General features: G+C 43.2%; 1 long non-coding RNA gene across 1 annotated transcript in view; it reads right to left on the bottom strand.

The window, feature by feature from the left end:
* LOC116090738 overlaps positions 1-6,000 on the bottom strand; it is a 31,058-nt gene that overhangs the window by 1,004 nt on the left and 24,054 nt on the right. The gene's annotated exons all lie outside the window — the stretch shown is intronic.

The raw sequence follows: 6,000 nt of genomic DNA, 5'->3' as shown, positions 1-6,000 counted from the left end.
AAGGAGGAGGAGAAGAAGAAGAAGAAGAAGAAGAAGAAGAAGAAGAAGAAGAAGAAGAAGAAGGAGAAAGGAGAAGGAGAAAGGAGAAGGAGAAAGAGAAAAAAGAAAAAGGACCCAAGGCAGAAAGGCTGACTCCAAACTCTGTATCACTACAACTGATATTAAAGTGCTCTTCAGATCTCCAACTCCTTTCAGCTTTGTTGACTGCAGCCCACATCTCCTCTTTGGCTGGCTCCACTCCCTGTCAGCAGCTCTCTTTGGAAGGCATCTCTCAACTCTGGCATCTCCAACATCTTGGGCTTTTCAAGGCCATCCAGGTTTTACCTTCAGAGTTTCATGCAAAGGCCTTTGTAGGCCTTCATGCAGGGACACTCCTGACACAATCCTGGCCCCAGCAGCTTTTCTTAGCAAGAGGAGATATTCCATAACCACTTTCCTGTATCCTTGACCCTAAACCCAGAACCGTGTGATTGAAACTGAGAGGTTCTGCTGCTTGCTAGGGCTGTAACTTGGCCTCTTTGTCCAATTACAGTTATATCAGCTTTCTGTCATTGATGACTCCTTCCACTGCTTGAACCTATCTTTAATTCCTTTTTACAAGTTGGAAACTTAGCTGGGTGGGGTCTTGCCCTGAAGTCACCATTCCCTTTATTCCATCTAGGATCTGTCTTTTTTTTAAGTTTTTTACTTCCTTGAGCCCTGGACTTAGCTCCATTACACTTCCTGGTGTTCCTCTTCTCCTCAAGCTGTGCATTTTTCTGCTTTTCCTTGTTCCATTTGTTCCTTTTCATTGTACAGCTGTGTAAGAGTGACCACTAAAAACCATATCACAGTCAGTATTAGGGATTCAAGGCTGCCTTGAAATCTCCTCTGCCAAGGCTATTAATCCAAAACTCTTTGGTTAGCTTCAGACAGATTTTTAGGACGAGGGCAAAAAGCAGCCACATTCTTTGCCAAAATATTGAAAGAGCAGTCTCTAAGCCAGTTACTAATATTCTTTCTCTCTGAAACTTTTTAGGCTGGGCTGACATTGTTCTCAATACTACAGTCCTTGAGCTTACTAGGTTGGCCCATCAAGCTTCACTTAGAGCTTTTGGCCACTTTTTAGTCAAAAGTCTCAAATTCTTCCATATTCCTCCAACAAGCAGCATGGTCAGGCCTCCTGGAGCAATAATCCAATCCTGGTACCAACTCCTGTTTTGGTCACTACTCTACCGCTGTGAAGAGACACCATGATCAAGGCAACTCTTACCAAAAAAAAAAAAAAAAAAGCATTTAACTGGGGGGCTTGCTTACAGTTTTAGTCCACATCTTCATGACATGGATCATGAGAGCAGGCAGGAGCTGGAACAGTATCTGAGAGCTACATCCTGTTCTGTAGGCAGAGAGACAGGGAGCCTGGGCCTAGAATGGGCTTTTGAAACCTCAAAGCCCACTCCTAGTTATATACTTCCTTCAACAAGGCCACACCTACTTATCCTTCTAATCCTTTGAACTAGTGCCAACCCCTGGCAACTAAGCATTCAAATAAGGAGCCTATGAGGGCCATTCTTATACAAACTACTACCCCTACAAAAATTTTATAGTATTAGTAAATGTTTATTGAGTATTAAAGGCACAGTCCTAGAGTCTGAACACAAGAACCAGAAAGACTTGAGAATTTGAAGAATACTGAATACAGGATTTAGGAGAGAGTAAAGGATTCAAGTGTTTCCATAAAACTTCCTTTAGACCCTAGAAAACACAGACTTATCATCAGATAGTGAAGTACAAACAAGAAAAACAGTAAGTTTCGTCTTAGCCAATTAAAGAATGGGGTGTAGGGTACTTGCTTAACATGCACAAAGCCCAAAATCAATCCCTAAAAATAAGGATGGAAATAAATAAAATTACAGCTCATAGTAAAAGCTATAAAGAAATACATATTCTATGCTGGAGATATTGCTCTAATGGTCAAATACACTGTTTGTATTAGAGTATAGAGACAGAGCAAAAAGCTGTCCATCAACCTTCCTCCATGCCACATCAAAGAGCAGCAAGAAAGCAATGGAGGGGGCTGGAGCAAACAGGGCCAGGAGCAAGGGGAGAGGGGACAGGCAGAGTGATCAGGGCTGGAGCAAGAGGGAGGAAGGGAAGAAGAAAAAAAAAAGATAAAAATTAAAAAAAAAAATTCAGTGGAACCTGGGAATGCCCTAGGCAAAGAAATTCTCAGCAGAGAATAGGCTACAAGACTATTAGGCAGTAGGTGAAGAGATCAGAAATCAGCCAGGAGTTATGGAACAGGCATTTAATCCCAGCACCCAGGAGACAGAGGTGGGCTGATCTCTGTGATCCCCTGGATATCCTGGTCTGCATAGTGAAACCCTGACTTAAAAAAAAAAATCAGAAATCAAGAAAAGTTCTTTGGACAGGTATGATGATAAACATATGTAATTCCAGCATTCAGAAGGCAGAGACAGGAAGACTGGGAATTCTAGGCCAGCCTGGGATATGTGAGATGCTGTCTCAAAAACAGGAAGGCTAGAAGGCTGGAAGACTGGAGCATATACTACTGCTGTAGAAGACCTGACCAAGATGGATTCCAGAACCCTCACCAAGTGTTGTGTAACAGTTTCCTCAGAGAAGGAAATACTCCATCCTGCAGGGAAGCTTCTTGCCCTGGATTATTTTATATTAACTTGACACAAGCTATAGTTACCAGAGAGGAGGGAGCTTCAATTGAGAATATGCCTCCAAAATATCAAGCTATAAGCAAACCTATATTTTTCTTAATTACGATTGATGTGGGAGGACCCAGTATATTGTGAGTGGTGCTATCCCTGGGCTGGTGGTCCTAGATTCTATAAGAAAGCAGACTGAGTAGGTTATGAGAAACAAGACAGTAAGCAGCTCTTCCATAGCCTCTGCATCAGCTCCTGACTCCAGGTTCCTGCCATGTTTGAGTTCCTGTCCGGACTTCCTTTGATGAATATTGATATGGAATTATAAACCATTTCCTCCCCAAACTACTTTTGTCATGGTACAGCTTCACAGCAAAGAAGAGTGATAAAGAACACACTTCCTATAAGTAGGAATGCAAACAACTCACAAGTTTCAGGAAGTCCCTGTAATTGATTAGATTTTCAAGGCCCTCTCTCTACCAGTGTAAGCAAAAAAACTCAGAGAAGTTCCCTCAGAGAAGAAGACAAAAAGCTCCAAAGAAAGGTCTCAGAGCAGTCCAACTGCCTGAAAGAGAATTAGACCTGCTTGTTGAGTTGCCTACAGGCTGTGCAGTGCTCCAGGTCCCCAGCTTTGTGTGCTGTCACCCATGCTGAGGTGGGCTTTGGTGATGCAATTGTCTTTGAATCATTCCTGTTCCTATAAGTAACCCTTCACCCATATTCCTGTAAGTAACTCCCATAACACTCATTGTCAGACTTTTGTGTCATCTGTACTTTGGTCTGTTGTAGGTTTCCGGTCTGTGGTAAGTAGACACGTGTATTGTGTCTCCCCAGGAAAAGTTTTGTCACACAACATTAGGTGGATCATAAATGCCAGAAATGTCCAAGGAATCCAAGGAGTCCAAGGAATCCATTGTCTCAAGAGACACCTGAATTCATGTGCCCTAAAAGCTTCTTAAGAGAAAAAAAATGACTCTCCCTCATGATTTTAAATACATATAATTTATTTTATGGGTTTAAGTGTTTTGCTAACATGTGTGTCTGTGCAATCACATGAGTGCTTGGTGTCTGAAGAAGGCAACAGGTCCCCTGGAACTGGAGTTATAGATGGCTGAGTCACCATGTGAATATTGAGAATCAAAGCTGAATCCTCTGCTAGAACAAATGCTCTTAACTGTTGAGCCATCTCTCCAATAACACACACTCGTCAGTTAAAATAAAATAAATATTTTTTTTTTAGAGGGGAATGCTGGGACCTGGGAGATGGCTCAGTGGCTTAAAGGGCTTGCTTCTCAAATATGAATGCCTGCGTTTGGATTCCCCAGTACTCATCAAAAAGAGAAAAGAAAAAAGTCAGGAAGCAGGAGGCTACACACCTTATCTCAATAATAAAACAAACAAGAAAGAAAGAAAAAAAAACCCTACAGATCTAGAGATAGATGACCACAGAGTCTTGGGAGTGGGGGTTGGGAAGAGCCAGATGGGAGAGGAATAATCCAAGAGTGAGTCATGAATGCATGGAAGCACACAGGATTTGGCAAGAAAGAGAAGGAAAAATGGGACAGTAGCCTAAAGAGGGTGGGGTCATGTCACACAGAGGCCTTTTCCAAGCAGTAAGAACTGGAAGTGGGAAGAGAAAAGAGAACCAAAGAAGAGCAACCCATGAAAAATGCGATTCAGGAGAAAGATTTGCTGGGGAGATGAAAGAGAAAAAGAACAAGAGGCAGGTGGACCACAGAGACTCCAGAAATAAAAGTTTTGCCCAGAATAGCAGAGAAGGGGCAAGCCAGGAGGAAGGCATCTTTTATGTGAAGAATTTGGAGAATGGAGTTCAAGACCAGGTTGGTCCATGTCTTCACAGGAATAGCAAGAAAGCTAACACTTAATGAACATCATAGTGCCAACACAAGCTAGTCTTATTTTGCTTTCTTTTCTTTCTAGACAGGGTCGCACAGCGTAGCTCTAGCTGTCCTGAAATCACTATGAAGACCAAGCTGGGGAGCACAGGTGGGCTGCTACCTCACAAGGGCTGGGGTTAAACAAGGGCATGTGTCTCAACATTGGGAACCTAGGAGCTTGTTTTATTTGTTTGTTGGTTGGTTGGTTTTTTTGAGACATGGTTTCTCTGTTTAATAGCTCTGGCTGTCCTAGACTTGCATTGTAGACCAGGCTGGCCTCAAACTCACAGAGATCCACCTGCCTCTGCCTACCAAGTGCTGAGATTAAAGGCAGGCACCACTACACAGTTTGTTAATGACCTTAGAACTGAGTCATAACCAGCCATGGTAGACCATAGCTATAATCCAAAGGACTTGGAAGTTGCAGGCAGGGTATTGATGACTTTAAGTTGATCCTGGGCCACATATTGAATTCAAACTTAGCCTAGGCTACATAAAGCTTTATCAGAGAGAGAGAAAGAGAGAAACAGAGAGAGAGAGCTGGATCTCGACCTCACAGCTGGGGAGGTGGCTTGGTGGATAAATAACCTGAGTTTGGATCCCCAGGACCATAGTCAAAACACACCCCTGCAACCTCAGTGCTGGGGACACAGAGATAAACAAGTTCCTAGGACTTGCTGGCCAGCCAGTCTAGCAGAGAAGACAAGCTCCTCCAGGTTCTGTGACAAACCCTATCTCAGAAAGAAAGGTAGAGATTACTAAAATAGGACATTGGACTTCAACCTCTGGCCTCTACATATGCATGCACAAACATGCACCCTTACCCCTGACACACACACAAGATGAAAAGAACTGGGCCTGGAGCTGGGCCCAACACTTGAATCCCAGCATTGAATGGCAGAAGCAGGAGGATCTAAAAGGTAGAGGATCTCATCTTTCTATCTTTAAGGATCCTTTCACTTAAAGTTGTGATTTGCATCTGAAATCCCAGCCCTTGGGAGGTGAAGGAAGGAAGTGTGAGTTCAAGGCTAGCCTAAACTATCCAGGGAGACCCTGTCTCATAGTAAATTAGCCAAATGTGGTGGCACATGCTTTTAATCACCCAGCACTTAAGAGACAGAGGCAGCACCAGGCGGTGCTGGCACATGCATTTAATCCCAGTGCTTAGGAGGCAGAGGCAGGTGAATTTCTGAGTTCGAGGCCAGTCTGATCTACAAAGTGAGTTCCAGGACAGCCGGGGCTATACAGAGAAACCCTGTCTCAAAAAACCAAAAAAAAAAAAAAGAGAGAGAGAGAGAGAGAGACAGAGAGAGACAGGGGCAGAAAGACCTGGGTGAGTCTAAGGCCAGTCTGGTCTACAGAGTGAGTTCCAGGACATCTAGGACTACATAGTAAGACCCTGCCTCAAATTAAATAAACAAACAAACAAACAAATAAATAAA

The sequence above is a fragment of the Mastomys coucha genome, unplaced genomic scaffold, assembly GCF_008632895.1.
Source record: "Mastomys coucha isolate ucsf_1 unplaced genomic scaffold, UCSF_Mcou_1 pScaffold15, whole genome shotgun sequence".
In the NCBI taxonomy this organism is placed as follows: Eukaryota; Metazoa; Chordata; class Mammalia; order Rodentia; family Muridae; genus Mastomys; species Mastomys coucha.
Note: the sequence above shows the minus strand (reverse complement) of the source record. Positions and strands in the feature narration are given on the sequence as shown.